The sequence below is a fragment of the Microplitis demolitor genome, chromosome 7, assembly GCF_026212275.2.
Source record: "Microplitis demolitor isolate Queensland-Clemson2020A chromosome 7, iyMicDemo2.1a, whole genome shotgun sequence".
Taxonomy (NCBI): domain Eukaryota; kingdom Metazoa; phylum Arthropoda; class Insecta; order Hymenoptera; family Braconidae; genus Microplitis; species Microplitis demolitor.
Window position 1 is genome coordinate 6,891,930 of NC_068551.1, and position 17,153 is coordinate 6,909,082.

At 27.8% G+C, this 17,153-nt stretch overlaps 1 protein-coding gene across 1 annotated transcript in view; it reads left to right on the forward strand.

Moving 5' to 3' along the window:
* The first annotated feature begins 11,341 nt into the window (after nucleotides 1-11,341).
* LOC103571437 (uncharacterized) overlaps nucleotides 11,342-17,153 on the forward strand; it is a 32,284-nt gene continuing 26,472 nt past the window's right edge. Inside the window, exon 1 of the mRNA XM_014442654.2 lies at nucleotides 11,342-11,575. The gene's annotated coding sequence lies outside the window, so the exon portion shown is untranslated. The remainder of the gene's footprint in view (nucleotides 11,576-17,153) is intronic.

The following is a 17,153-nucleotide window of genomic DNA, read 5'->3' on the forward strand; positions in this document are numbered from 1 at the left end:
ACCCTTTTTCAATAATAATAATTAGGGTTCTCGACCACGAAACTTGTTTCTCTTTCGGGACACTTGGTTAAGGCAAAATTTCGTAAGTATACTAACCCCTTTAACATCTGTAGAACGTAAAAGGGGGTTATTTTCTTTATGATTATATGTGGTATATGGTATACCATACCTATACTCATATGTACTTGATAAAAATCTCGAAGGTCTATTAGAGAAATCGCAAAACGATCGCATGTGCGTTTATTTTCTCTTTATATTGTTCTTTATCGTAGACCACTTTAATTAATAGTGGTCAGTGGAAGAGTTTAACCATAATTTTATTTATTTATTTTTTTTTTTTTTGGTAATGCGGCATTTCATGGAATGAAAAAGTTATAAAACAGGTAAATTTTTTTCACTTTATGTTTATTTTTATTTAATTTATTATTATCGATTGAAATTATTTTTATGGGTAAAAATAAAAGAATTTCTATTTAACTATAAGGCTACACTGTCAAAAAAAATTGTTTGAATTTTCAAAATATTGTATATAACGCAATAAACACATACATTTGTGCTTGAAACTTCATTACTAATTTCATATAGAATATAGAATACACGTTTTTGAATTTTCAAATACTTAGTTTTGAATTTTCAAATACAATTTATTTAATATTCAAATACTTTGCTTTTAATTTTCAAACATTTTCTTTTTAATTTTCAAAGAGATGTATTTGAAAATCTGAAGCGTTTATTTGAAAATTCAAAAGCGTGTATTTTAAATTCTATATGATCATTACCATGAAATTTCAAACACAATTGTATGTGTTTATTGCGTTGTATACAATGTTTTGAAAATTCAAAAAATTCTTTTAACTGTGTATGGTTACATGGAAATTAAAGACTATTAAGTATATAAAGTAATAAAATGTTTATTGATAAAACTTCAAAATTTTGTAAACTGTCATCAATTCCTTATAAACAACATTATAATTTTTTTTTTTATCAACCATTGTTATGATATAATATAATATAATATAGCGGGTAATTATATCTTACTTTCTTAAACGTTTAAAGAAGTAGAAGTTAAATAAATATTTTAAAGTTAAATTACATTTTAATATTTAAATCACTATAAAACTATATTATGTTTATTAGCATTATGCTATATCACATTTAATACTGTATACTGTCAATGATGTTCAGTTCAGTTACAAATGTTAAGTTAAATTTACTTTATATTATTGAGGAAATAAAAACTTAACAATAATAAAGCGCAGAAATTTCATACACAAGCATTTGAATTTTCAAATAAGTATTATGAAATTTCAAATGGAATTATTAAAATTCAATATGTCTTAGAATTTTCAATACTTGTTTTGAAAATTTAAAAATAAGTATAAATTTTAAGTACGTTTATTAAAATTCATATTCTTTTTCTTAATTTTTGAAAATACAATTCAAATATCTAGTTATAAAAATTCAATTCCTTTTGCGCTGTATATATTATTTTCATTTAAATAACTTGACGTTACAAATTTATTATTATCGAATCATTTCCTACGCAAGCTAATTTTATTTAATTTGAGTGCATGTGCATTGTAAATAGTTAACATAATAGCTATTTCTAGAATCCGTTACAGACAAATGAATAAACATCTGCACTTTATAGACCAAAACGTCAAAAGATATAAATCTATAAAAATAAAATAGTCAAGCTCTATTTTATAACTACCTTTTTCTTTAGCATTTTTGTTATTTAGTAAAAGTTCATCGACACTATATACTATATCAAACTTCGATATCATAAACTATTAAATTTAATAAAGCAGCAGGAAATGACTTGAAGTGGGTGCATGAGTACATACACGTGCTGCATGTGATCATATATAGTGATTAAAATTCGCTTATCCAAGCGGGTCTAAAAAAATGAATCAGTTTGTACCACCTGCTTTTTTAACTACATATATATATGAAGTGTAGAAGTACATTTATGAATTTAAAACAAGCAAATGAAGTCAATAGTAATAAACAAAGGGTAATACATATATTAAGTAAAAATTGACCCGAATTTAGGGAACATGGTAATATTTAATTTTAATAACAGCTTACAAATATGATTGACATTATAAATTGCAATATATGAGTTAATATTATAAAATCTCTGAACAAATATCGTTAACGATATAATTTATAATAATAACAATAATTACACCCGATAAAAAAATATGCAGAAAGAAAATTATGGGAACTTTTGCTATGCATTATGGGAATAGTTCCAATATCAATATGGGATCTATTCGCATAATATTATGAGACCTATTCCTATATCATTATGGGAACCATTCCCATAATGGTATGGAAACTATTTCCGTACTATTATGGGAACTATTCCCATAATGTTACGGGAACCATTCTTATAATATTATCAAATTTTTTTTTGCAAAATAGTGTAGAAATTTTTCCAAAATTAAAATTTTCTTGAATATTTTGTGTTGACAGAAAATTTTTGTTAAAAATTTTGATGTTTTTGCCAAATACGAATTTTTCTTTCAATGTTCGAATTTTTGTTTTTATATTTAATAATTTTTCTTTGTATTGTAGAAGTGGTTTCGACACTTTTCTGTAAATTAATATTTTGATAATAGTATGGAAACTATTCCCATAATATTATGGGAATAATTCCCATAATGGTATAGGAACTATTCCAATTGTATTATTGGAACCATTCCTATTATATTGTGGGAATAGTTTCCATACTACTATAGGAACCATTCCTATAATGTTATGGGAATGGTTCCTACAATTTATGGGAATGGTTTCTATAATATATAGGGTTCATTCGTATATATTATAGAAAGTATTCCTATAAATTATAGTATTCATTCCTATAATTAGAGGAACCATTCTTATAGTGTTATTGGTATCATTCCCATAATTATAAGAGCTACTCCTATAATTATGGGAAACATTCATATAATTATAGGAACTGCTCCCATAATTTATGGTCGTAGTTCCTATGATGGTATAGAAAAAAAATTTCACAGAATTATGGGAACCATTTCCATAATTTGCATTCAATCACGAAAACTATTATCAAAATTACATAATCAAATTAAATATAATATTGGTAATATTTTTATCTGTTAAATACTAGTAACGTTTATAGGGGAAGAGCGTAAAGTAACTACCAAATTTTTAGTTGCCATAAAAAAAGTTTTTTTCTCCAGGTGCTCAAAACGGACCACTTAAAAAAAAAACGGAAGAAACTTTTTTTTTTATTTAACAGAATGACTACAATAAGATTTTTTACATCTAATTCAAGTGGAAAAAGAGATTGAAAAATAATATTCAAAAGTTTTAGTATTTGTTAGTGTCAGAATTGATACAATCGTTTATTATTTTAATATTGACTTTTTTATTCTAGCTTTTATTTAAAAAAAAAATTTATTATTTAAATTTGATAATATTATTTTGAAATGAATCAAGTATTATTCCAAAATGACTATATAGTCATGAGTCGATTTAAAGTAAGATCGTGATATGAACAAGTACAGGAACAAGTAGTGCCGACAGGACTACAGGAATAAGAATAAAACAGACAAGGTTGCCGAAATATCAATGACGTGAATGACGTGAGAACTTGCTGTAGGCTTTCATTCTTGTTATATCACTGATGCGTTGAAATGAAAACGAGATTTAAAAAATAAGGTGAAGAAGGGAGAACTTGTGAAGAGTTTGAAAAAATGTCAGTTCTATAGTACTTTGTAAACATATACGAATTATAATTTACTTCGTATGTAATATGTAAATATGAGAATTATTATAAACTAGTCTTATAATTATTATGATGGACATTTTTTATAATAAGTATTCAAAAGTATTAAAAATCTCTTAATATTATTTTTTTTCTTAATATTATTTTTCATTATTATTATTATTATTATTACTATTATATATATATATATATATATATATATATATATATATATATATATATATATTCGTCCAACCATGTACACATTGTCAGAATACTGCCAAATACGTATATATATTCATGACAGGATTGGTGGTATTCAAAAATATAAAGCACTATGCTAATTTCAAGTACCTAAAAACGATTCTTGTGTTAAACTGTCTTCTTGAATTGGGTAGAATATGCAATTTAATATTGACTCAGGACGCTAGCAGAGCCTTTAGGTGGACAATGAATAAATGCCATTGTAAAAATTTTTATACTTATAAACTAACGGTTGATTCTAAATCTCATTGACTAAAAGTTAATATATATTTTAATATTTAAATTCAGCGGAATATTCTAATCAATAGATCGCTAAATATCACACCGAAATAAAAGTGGTAATACTTGCCATCTTAACAAAGTTAATTTTCCCATCCTTACATTTTAATGATTCTCATTGTTTTGTTAGCTTTTCTTATCGGAGATGGTATAAGCATTCATATCTAGATAGTAACCATTCTTATCCGAGATGATAACCATTACTATCTTAGAAGGCAAAATTAAAACTTTTTCAGATATGGTTAAAAAGTATGCTATGTATCCGCAGTATGCTCCTGATATTTAGAAGTTAATTTTAAAAAAGTGAGAGAATTCTTACAGGGTTCATCATATAATTGACATACTGTATAACAAATGTGATTCAGTGATGGATCAAGATAATTATTTAAATCCGAGCTCACTCCGATACGCGCACTTTCTGAGTTTTTAAAAAAATCACTTACTTGCATATGGAGTCAATAGGAATTATTTTTTTTTTTTTTAGTAGTGTGATTTTTGTATTCTAATTCGCATTCACTATAGAATTAATCCGCGTTCACTGTAAATTTTTTTACAATCAAATGGTCATACGAACATTTTATTAGCAAACAACACCCAGACCGACACGTTTAGTTACAAAAAAAAAATCATCATAATAATTTTTTAATAAATCAATGTTTCGAAATTTTTTCACAAAAAAAAAAATCCCATTTTTTCAGTCAATCAAAACTCTTAAAATCAATTGAAAACTATTAACAATCTAAATAAATACATTAAATTTTAAGGTTGAAACATTCGATGGTCCTTCTCCATTTGATGGTAATTTCTGCCACGTGTAGTGTATTCTGTAACATTGAATTAGGTAAAAGCTCCCATTATTGACACTATAAGAATGTCTATGATTGTTTGAATTTTTTTATCGTATTTAAAATTAATATAATCAACTTTTTTTGCATTGGACGTTTTAATTGATGTCTCTACTTGTATATTTAAATTAATTTACTTAAATAGCTATAAATCAAACAAAAAATATATTAATTTAAAACCAACAAGTCGAGTGTAGATATTATTGACAGGGTAAAATAGTATCAGAGCCAACTATTGACATACTATGGACCCCATTATTGACAGGTTTAATGCGCATGCGCAGCAGTTTATAAAAAAAGATTAAAGATCACCGTTAATTAGGTTCAAATTAATTATAAATTTTTTAATTAAAAACGACAAAAACGATAATTACAATTTAAAATTCATTTAAGACACAGTTCTATTTTTTTTATAAATTCGACGACACTATTCTTGCTTTCATAATTTTTTATTTATTATGAAATTACTAAACAGCGTGTTCATATAAATATATCGATATGTATGTTAAGGAGGTTAAATTACTTTGGTTTGTGGCATGTCGCTAGTTGACACACGTGAATTTTGATGTACCGACTATTGACACCCGCTATTTTTAAATGATAATTAAGATTTATCAGTCTAAATCAATGATTCTGGGGTTATTTAGACTGTAAATAACTTGAAATAATTTTTAATGATACATTTACATTAGAACTATATAGGGAAATCCGTTTGTAAAGATACGACCTCTCTAAACAAAATTGTTAAGCAATTTCAAACATTCTAGCGATGGTAGTCTACTTGGGCAAATGATTTTTTTTACAGCGAATAGTTTATATCCAGAAATAAAATTGATCTTTTCCATTTAAAAATATCAAAAAATCGATAAGAAATATTAAGCAATTTGATTATTCATACAGTTAAAATAATTAAAAAATTTATAAATTTAAACAATATGTCAACAACGGGGGCTTTTATCTTAATAATTAAAAAAAAAATTATACTCTTAAGTGGAGAGATACTTAAAATATTTAAGGCTAATTTAAAATCTATAAATAATTATTTTTGAATTAAAAATTTTTAATTTTCGGAAAATTATATCATCATTAAATTTTTATAAATCAACACGAAAAAATACAAATTTAGTATGAAAGGGGAAATTATTTAATGGATAACTGTAACGGTTAAATAATTTTTTATTTTCTGATTAACTGATTACTGATGGCTAATGTATACATGCTACAACTTATAACTGAACAAAAGAAAAATTATAATACAGAAAATGCGGGGCCGCGTGTTACAAAATTATTTTATTTTTATGAAACACTCATAACGTACACCCGCTTGAATTATGCCGCGTTTATTTTTTTACCTCATGCTCTGGCTTGTCCACTCAGTTGTCACTAATGATTTTTTTCTTTAGTTTTTTAACATTATGATTATCCGTCATAAATCAACAAAAAAAAAACTAGACATAAATAATCGTTACAATAAATTTTCCATCAATCATAGACGTCAACAATTTTTATAGCCTAAGTATAAAGTATTAAAATTTTTCATGGTTTTCTGAGTTTCGGCAAAAAATTAATTTTTTTTTTTTTGAAATCAGATTATAACTGATGAATAGACACGATGCGGGGCCTTTGTATGTATCGTTAACGAGTACAGAAGCCTTCACACAAAAAATGTGAATAATAATAAATTCTTTAATCCAGTATATATATACTCTTTATTGGTAGTAAACACCGGCTTCTTTCTTTGTCTATCTTGATAAAAGTTGCTTCTACCGTTTGCTCACACAAATATGTTTATATATGAAGGAATATGGGGGGTGCATTTTACATGGTAAAAGAAACGCAGCTGTCCCGCATGGATGAAACGACGGCATATCCATCTATAAAACGGTCCACCAAAAGAAAGAAATGAAAATTTCTTCATTTTTTTTTCTTCCACTTTCACCTATATACATTTCTATTTCGCTTTCATATTAGCCATTATTATGTTGTATAAACAAAATTTCCATAAAAATAACCAAAACATTTATTATCTAGTAGCAATGGGTATTCTGTTAAGTTGATGTGATGCATAAAGAAATGTATATTTAAGATCGTGGTTGTAAGAAAGTGAGAAAAAGTAATGAGGAGCGAGGGATTGATATTTGAATGAAAGATATTTAGTGTTAATTTAATCCTCTATACACAAAAAAAATTTTCTTAAGGCTTTGTCAAAATTCTGTTGACCCCAAAAACGATTGAATGCAAAGGTTATAATAATTCACACGGAGGATATAAGAAAATATTTGACTAAAATTACATGTTAAACTGAAATTTAAAAAAATAAGATATGTTACTATTGAAGTATTTTGAAAAATTTTTTTCAGTTTTTTCCATGCATCTGTTTATTATATTTCCATGTAGGTATAGTTTATTGCAATACTGAAAAATTACATTAATTTGTAACTTGACCAAAAACTATCCGCCCTTCATCATACTTTACCAAAAAAATTTCTCATTTATGTACAAGAGAAACTTGCGTAGAACGTAGACAAGATAGAAAAAAAAATATCGAGGAAATTTTTCTCAGTTAAAAGATACAGGACACCGTATAATACATAAAATTAATCAAGTCACCCTCAAAACTTATTCCTGTGGTCAAGTTTTCAAGCAACACTTTAAAATAGAAATAAGTTGAATACATATCGGTTTTATGATGTTATAGATGTATGCAGAGTGTTATTGACATCAATGTCTTTTAGATCATTCATCATGGACCTATTGAAATAAGCAAAAAAAAGTAGGCGGAGGGATGCTTGGAACGAGATACAGTAACGCCCTATTGCATGTAAAGGTGTAGGAGAATCGATGCAAAAAAAAGAGTATGCATGTTGAAATGGAAAATTCATGGATTTTATAAACAGAACTAGAGAATATTGATTCTGGAGCAAAGAAGCCATCTGTCTGTTAAAAGTATGTATTGAATATTTTAAATATATTATATGTCCAGCACTTCATAGTGTCTGTGTATTATGAATTTAAATGATCACTTGAAGTAAGTAGAGTTCTGAAGAAAACATGCTTTTCTTAAGATTTAAATGTTTCTATTCAAATTAATTAAGTCTTTTTCTCACTTACTTTCATTGACAATGGGCACGTGGGGAATTGTTGAGACCGAAGGCCCGTTCGCTCGGTGGGGGAAGATGACGCGTGCGGGGGAGAATTCTTTAAAGAAAAAAAATTTGTCGGTAAGATCCGAAAAATCGAGGGTTGAATAATAGTTTATAGGATTAATGTGCTATTCAGAGGCTTTTTAACGGCCGTGAGATTGGTGACGTAAAAGAGAGCATAAGTTTTGTCGTGCCTTAGAAGCTTTTATACCGTAGAAACCTTTTATACATCCGGCGAGTGCTCACTATATACTTTTTTCTTCTCTTGATTTTTTATAATGTATATATATATATATATATATATATATATATATATATATCTTCGGTTGTAGTATAGAGTAGCTTCGTCTTCTTTCTGTTCTCAGTCTCTCATTTAACGTAGTCTAAATGCATTCGCGCGTACGCACGCGCTCTCATGCGCAAATTTATGGGTTGATAATAGAATTCTGAGGGAGGTTTTACCTCTTAAGTTGAATTGACAATTCAAGGAGCATGCTTTTCACACGGATGTGGCTCTTAAGAATGACTATTTTGTTGAGACATTAGTACAACCGATTAGGTCTCTTCAATGTCCAAGTTTTCGGTGTTTAAAATTTTAAAAGACGTCTGTGGTCATTTCTTTTATAATACTCTACTATTATTCGTACTCATAGTTGGGTTAGTAAATAAATCTAAATAAAAAGGGTATTGTGCAAATTAAAAGTACTGATTCCGAAAGATTTTTTTTTTTTAAATTGTGACATAAAAAAATTATCCATAAACTTTGATGAAAAAAGACTTAGAAATAATTGATTTTCCGATAGATTATAAAAAAAAATTTTCCAGGTGTTTGATTTAAGTAAAAAAATGATTGTTGGTTTTATCCCCTCTTCAAACATATAAACCACGTGCGAGGGAGTTTGAGCTTATTTTTTTTACTTACTTTTTTGACATTATTTACCTGAATCTATTCAAGGCTTTTACCTTGACAGTTCGGTCGGATTTTTTAAAAAACCAATTTTCATCGGTGATGACAAGTTTAAGATAAGATGAGTAATACCGTTTAAAACAGGATCTATGTCTCGTTTTCTTCACATTAATCTTCTACTCAGACATTCTATACACTTGAAAATCTACATTAAAAAAAAAAAAAAAGATACTATACGAAGAGAATTGAATACTAATTTGACTCTACAATTACGAGTAAACTGGTACCAGAACGAATAATTATACCCTTCTATTTATAAATATTGTTTATTTATGGAATAAGAAAAACTAAATTTTAAACTACTTTCAAACAAACTAATAAATATAACGAATTGTGTTAACTAAAAGCTATCAATCAATGAAAAGAATAAAATTCTGTTCGTATTTCTTGTTTTGACTCAATTTTACTTAAAAAAACTGCGTAAGTTCATACTATCCCCGTGTAAAGGTTATCGGTGTTAAGTATCAGTTTTATTTTTCAAGTATCGAATATCGAATTGTATTTCAAATGCAAAAAAATTTTTTATTGTTTCAAAAATTAGTCATGCGACAAATTTACCAACTTATGGAGAAATCAAAAAAATATTTTTCCATAGTATCATGTTAATGTTGTTGCATAAAATATAGGAAACAAATTTTTATGATTCAAGTCTTTGCGCAAACTAAATCAGCGAAAAAAATAAAATAAAAATATCTAAAATTACTCGGATCAAAAAAAATAACTTGAATTTGACGTTAATGACTTAAATGAATACCATCACTCGTAATTAAAAAGTTCATTTCTGTTTTTTGCATATAATATTGTATGATAATAATAATAAATTAAATTCATAATACCCTCGTGTGAAAAAAGTTCTTTCCAAAAAGATTCCAAAAAAGCTCCGCATGTGGAACTTCTAAACATGAGACAGATTAAAACTTTGAACAGAACTATTTTAGAGCGTTAGTCATTTTGATGGTAAAAAATAAGTTTCTATTAGCGAATTTAGAGTAAAAAAAGAACGTTCGTGGAGCTTATTTGGAGTTTTTTATGGAGGTTTCTTTTAGTTCTATATAAATTCAAAAGTAGTGATTTTTGAACTATTTTGGCATGTTTCTAGAACGCTTTTATTCTACATAAGATGCGAAAGAAGTGATTTTGGAAAGTTTTTGGAACGCTTTAGTCCATAAAAAAGTTAATAGTGGTGATTCTGGAACTTTTTTGGAATGTTTTTGGAACGTCCATATAAAATTCCAAAAAATTTTCAAGAACGTTTTTTTTTAACTCTAAATTCGGTCATAAAAACTTATTTTTTTACCATGAAAATTACTGACGCTTCAAAAAAGTTCTATTCAAAGTTCTAATGTCTCATGTTTAGAAGTTTCACATGCGGAAATTTTTTGGAATCTTTTTAGAACGAATTTTTTTTACACGGGTAAACATTTTTTTTATCCATATTTTTACAATAAGTTTGAGTACCAATTACATACAAATTCAATCCATTACAATCTATGTTAAGAATCTTATTCACATTTATTACATTTAATTTTCATTTGACTCAACAAAAATATATTCATTCAAAAAATAATTCGTGATGAAATTTAAAAAAATAAAATAAAAACAAACAAAAGTCAACCATAAAATAAGTTCAATTGATTGAAAAATGAATAGAATTTGCACAATTATGTCTTTGACTTAATTTCATTTACTCGAAGGTTTGAAAAGAAAAAACTTAATATAAGTATTCATTGTGGCAGTATAGTCGTGTAGTATTTTTTATTTTGAAAAAATAGTGCGAGTCACCCACGAGTGTAGGGTATATGTATAGAGTCGATATCAAAGTGAAGATCGCGTCAGCTACATAGCCATAGGGGGTGATTTTCAAGTGGCCAAAGTGGTCTGATTGTACGGTCATCAAGTCTGATGATCACACAGCTAGAGTGGGGGCCTGAACGGGTGCTGGTGGGGTTCAACTTGACTATGTAGTAAAGTCTTTTCTACATACAGTACAGTCCCTATACATGGTATAGACTTTGTCGAAATCCCCTACCCTTGGATTATACATAAGGCCCCAGTAAATACTACCACTGCGCCAGTGGTTCAACATCCGTTGTCGTGTAGGCACGTACCGCTTTTTCGCGCACGCGGTTGCCATGCCACAATTATTCTAGTCTACTCAGTAAAATTTTTTTGTTTTTTTTAAATGTAGTATGAGTTACTAATTGTCTAATTTAGCGTGTATTAAGTTATAACTTCTGATTAGTGAATTATTTTATGTGATCAAAGATTAGTTATATCTTTATACAGTTAGTGATTATTTTTGGATGTACTTTTGAAATTATTGTGTAAAAAAATTTTATTAGTGAGTATGTTTTAATATTTTACAACTGTTACATTATTTTAATTTATTTTTATTAATAATTGATGTGACAAAAAAAATTGATCTGTGTAGTAAATAATTAACATCATTATCAATGAAATTTCACAGCGATTTGGATAATGAAAGTTATATTTGAGTTATTTATCATTTATTTAAATCAACTTGTGTAAAAAAAAATATTTTATTTCAGTCATTGACATTTTTTTATAATAATAATAAATATATATTCTTCCGAATGTTGACATGTTTCTCCAGCTGACAAATATTAATTTTATGATTTATCTTGAAAACATAAAAATGATGATTTTTTTTTTAACTTTTCACTTACAATAATTTTTTAATCAAATAATCGATATCAATAGTCCGTTTGTTAATCAGAAGAGAATTATTACAAAACAAAATTTAATTGAATTTTGTGATGATCCTGAAGTTAGAAGACAATTAAAAATTTTTAAACAAATATTACAAAAAGAAAAAAATAAATAAAAATATGCACATGTAGAAAATTAAAAAAACTGTAGGTGCAATTTTTTGAAATATTTTTTTCATAATTTATCGTTTCTAGAAAAAAATTCAAAATTTATTAGACGTCAGCTAACTTTACTATCCTAATTTTGTGATTATTCGATAATATAATTTTAAAATTATTAAGAAAACAAATTTATTAACATTTCGAGATTGAATAGAAACCAAATTTTTTATTGTACTCATTTAAAATAATCTCATGAGTTCAAAATTAAATTTGTCAATTAATTTCTTTTTTAAAAGAGCAAAAGATGAGAAATTCGCTTAAATCAGTTGATTAGTTCAGAAAATATCATAAAATATATATTTTAAAATGATTTCTCTTGATATTTATGATTACTTTTGAACAAAATTTCAAATTTAAATAGTTCTAATTTTGGGATCTACTTACCAGTTTGACCCCAAAATCAAATTAAATCAAAATTTTGATTTCTTCAATAATATACAAACTTAGAAAGCGGTTAATTCCTTTAAAAGATATTGTGTGAGTTAAGATTTTATTCACACATGTACATATATACATTTACACTTACTGGCATCTACTCGTAAATGGTAAAAAATTATTCAACAGAAAAATGTGAACGATATACAAATATATAATTAATGTACTATAAATGACTTATTTATTATAGTTATTGAATATAAAATATATAACATTAAAATCAAAGTCTTAAAATATAAGTTTCACGATTGAATAATTTTTATTACAACGGCTGTGCATACCTGTATTATTATATACTTATATAATAGGTACGTAAATATAAATTTTCTTGCAAGGGCACTGAGTAATATTATGGTTTTTTATATTACTTCGAAAACGTCCTACCTGTACGTTAATACATATTACGCATGGTTGAGAGGGGTAACCTCGATTTTACCTTCTTCATTTTTCTTCATTAGATTTTTTATTCCTCCGCTCTTGGTATGCTAATTAAGCTGCGATCAAAAATCTCCAGAGACCTTGAACCGTAAGGAGTATAAAAAAAAGTGGAAACTAAAAATTAACATTTTTATTTTTTTATTAAGAATATTTTTTTTTTTTTTCAATTAATATAGGGGAGGGGGAAGGGGGTAGGGTAGGCAAAACGGAATATCCCCAAAATTTCGTAAAAAAAAAAACTTCATATTTTAAATGGTTTTTAAACATTCCAAAATTACTTTTGTAAATATAATTGAGCTATATTTTGAATTTTTTTTGTTAAACTTTTGTAAAAATCAATGGTCAGTTGAAAAATATTAATGACTTTTGTTTTATGATAAAAACTATTAAAAATTTGTTTTTCTTTTTTTTTGTATCCAATAATCATGTAAAATATAATTTATCTTTTTGTAAATTACTTGCAAAAAAATTTGACTTAATCAAATTCACTTAAAATCTAAAAATTTTTTTTTTTACCTCTTTTAGGGGGTACCCCATTTCGCGCGCAAAAATGAAAAATTTTTTGTTAACGATAACTGAAAATTTTTTTTCTTTTTACTTTGAATATCATTAAAAAAAAAGATTTAGTTTATTTGAGTCCTCGAAAACTTTTTCCTTAAGTACCCCGTTTTGCCCCTCCCTCCCTTACGTCAGCTCAAGTAATTTTACAATAAAACCCTTCATAAAATTATTATACCGATCTTTATAATATTGACCTGTAGCAATTTCCAGTAAAAATATCTATATATATATATACATTATATATATATTAGAGGGGGAATAAAAAATCCCCAACATGTCGATCAATCTCTCACACTTCAATGATCAGCTATTTCATAAGACATAAACATCTCAATTTAATAATTTTTAATGTATCAATTCGAAGCTTTTAAATGAAAAAAAAAATATATATATATATGTATATATATGTACATATTATTAAATGTAGAATAAAAATATAAAATGATTTGAATGTTTATCACGCGTATAAAACGTATACTAGATAAAATTACTTTGTGGTTTTCCCCAAAAAATCTCGCACGTGTCCTCAAAGTCTTTTGTTATATTCTATACTTGTATATACGTCAGGATCGTAAAATTTTAACGACTTTTCAAACATCTAGAGCTCGTTGTATCTGTCGAAAAAAACTACTCGTGAAAAAAAAGAAACGAATAAAATAAAATAAAAGTAAGACAGGGGATGGGGAAGAAGATAAAAGTGGACAAGGGAGTCTTATAGTCCACTACAAAAAAGACAGACAAGTGTCATTCTTTCGTATATTAGAACACTCCAGGAACTTACTTTTTATAATATATATACTACGAAGATAACAATCCAACGATGCTAGTCTTATAAGAAACAAAAAAAATGTCTTTTAAAATTGAAATAAACAAAAAAATTCGGATAAAAAGATGCTGAGGGATATTCTTAGATCAGCACATGTGTGTGCTAAGTACATCTGCTGATCAAAAAGAATTGAGAGCTCTCAGAGTAATGTAAAAGAATCAGTATGAAAGTATAAAAAGATTTTTTGGCAAGGTAAAAAGCAAAAGCGTGAAGAGAAGACGGGTCCTATACAAACGTTCGAGCTTACTCTTTTTCATTGGCATTAGTTTACTATTTTCTTTCTCATATTACTTGTTTGTTCTCTTTCTCTTAAACTATATACTACTACGCAAGAGCTGAAAATCACACTCAACCCCTAAGTCCAGTTCTCGCTGGCTCTTACATCCGGTTCTCTTTAAATGCCCCAGACATTGCTCTGCAGGATACTGCCCTTGACGTATTGTCCCAGGCTTTATTTCAGGGCTCGTCTCTCTCAAAAAATCTGCCTGCTTGGGCCTAACTTCTACGACTAAGCAAACCAGAGCATACATTATATGCATACTGCAAAAAAAAATCCAATTGTAAAAAAGAACTAGTAGTAGGTATAAAGAATACCAATCGACTGATGCATATACATAAGTGCCAAAATCCAAACCTTATACGGAGCATGTGTCCACACGTGACTGGTTCAAGCTGTTTTGGATATGCAAAAAAGTCCAACTAGACTATAGACTAGAAGACTTGTTTGTCTTATTCATTATGGGAACAACATCATGGAAAGCATCAAGGCAGGTGTGCTCTATATGTATCCTGTCAGTTGTTTTCACCGGGTAACTTTAGCGTTCAGTAGTTTTTGTCCATTTGTCCCTACTAGAGTATATTCTTAAAATACATAAATAAGTACTTAGATAAATAAAAACTATCTTGAAAACTGTAATTCGATTTAAGATGTTCGGACTTTTGATTTGTCACCAACAAATCTATAACACAATATAGGACCAGTATGATCATATAATACACTGGGTTCAAATCCAATATAAATCAGGGCGTCTTGTTAGAATAGTATGTAATACAGAAAACGTATAAAAGCCGATACAATTGAATAGCATCGAGGTTCTAACTATAAAGCCCCTCAGAATAGATGAATAGCAGCCATTTTCACTCGCGATTCCTATGAAACGTTTCGCGGATATGTCGTTTTCTGTATTAGTTCATATGTGTGCCAGAATTTCGGTGCTCCCTGTTGTGTTGGCACACTCAGGCTAAAAAGGGGATCAGGTATGGAGAAGAGAAGTTCTGCTCACCTGCCTCCCCTTCTCTGATACTCCTTGAGCCCCTCAAACCGTCTCCTAAGTCCCAAGATTGGGTAATTTCTCTCTCTCTTTCTCTTTTGGATCAGCCTAACTTTTATTCTTTCATTTCTCTTTTTTTTTATTCTGTCTTACTCTTCTTATTGTGCATACCTTTCTCCCAGTATCTAACATGGGGCCAGATTCAGATCCATACCACGTGGTGCGTGGAATATCTCGCTCTTCGATATTTCTTATTTCTTTGGTTTGTGAATCTTTTGCCCTTGACATAAGCCGGTAGAAACTATATCGTTGTATAAGAATCCAACCGTCATACTGCTATATATTTTTCTTAGACTGTCTTTAATTCACATCTTTTATTTAATATTATTTATTTTTTAATATATACATTCAAACCTATACTTGTATTTTGTTTTTTTATTTTCATCTAGAATTGCATGACCATATGATATCTATACCTTCTAAGAATTTTTAATAGACTCTACTTTCTTAAAGAAATGAAATCGTCGACATCCGTGACCTATCTTACTTTACTGGCAATAACATGTCATTAACGACAAAGTTTAAATGAAGAAGGAAGTATATTATTTCTTCTCTTTTTTACCATAGAAAAATATACCAACGGTAAAAATATTAGTGCCAACTGTCATCATATTTCCTGTAATTTTTTTTTTCTTTTCTTCTCACGTTAATTCACAGTTGTGGTGAAGATAACGAAATCTTATCATATGGACATCGTTAAATTGTAGCTTACAATTTTGGTGGTTGATATCCTTGACCCACGAACTCTTCTACCAAAACACAGATGTAAAAAAAATCAAGAAAAAAAAGAGCAACTGTAACGGTCGTTTTATATTCTTTATTCTTTACCTCTTTCGAAGGTTCTTCTTGTTTGCGATCGCGGTTCTACTACTCTCTTATTTTATAATACATAAAAAGAAAGATGGCGCATTTGAAATCTAGCACACGAAAGGAGCTATGATAGAAATACAGAAAGGACAATAAAAAGTATTGTTCGGAGAATATAAGATAGAAAAAGAGGACAAGGGAGAAACTACCCCTAGATTTATAATTGTTCGTTACTCTACCTCTCTTTTTTTATCTTTTATTTCATATGCTTATATATATCAAAGGTTTCGCATGATATATATTTACATATTTTATTTTCCCATATTATTGTCATAAATCTTGTACTTACTGAATACGAAATATGTCTATTTAAACCGCGAAATTATTTTTAAGCTCGGATAATTCAATTTAATTAGATTTCTTTTACCGGAATTGTATGAAAGAAATTGAATAACGCCAGATAGTTTTTTAGATATGAAGTAAAAATTAAATTTCTTAATTTTTATGCAAACTATAAAAGTGACCATACTTGAAAAACATATGCTTTCATATACCTGTGCGACCCTTGTTCACCAGATTATCGTACTGATGAAAAAATCAGCTTTGGTTTTTTTTTATCTTATTGCCAGC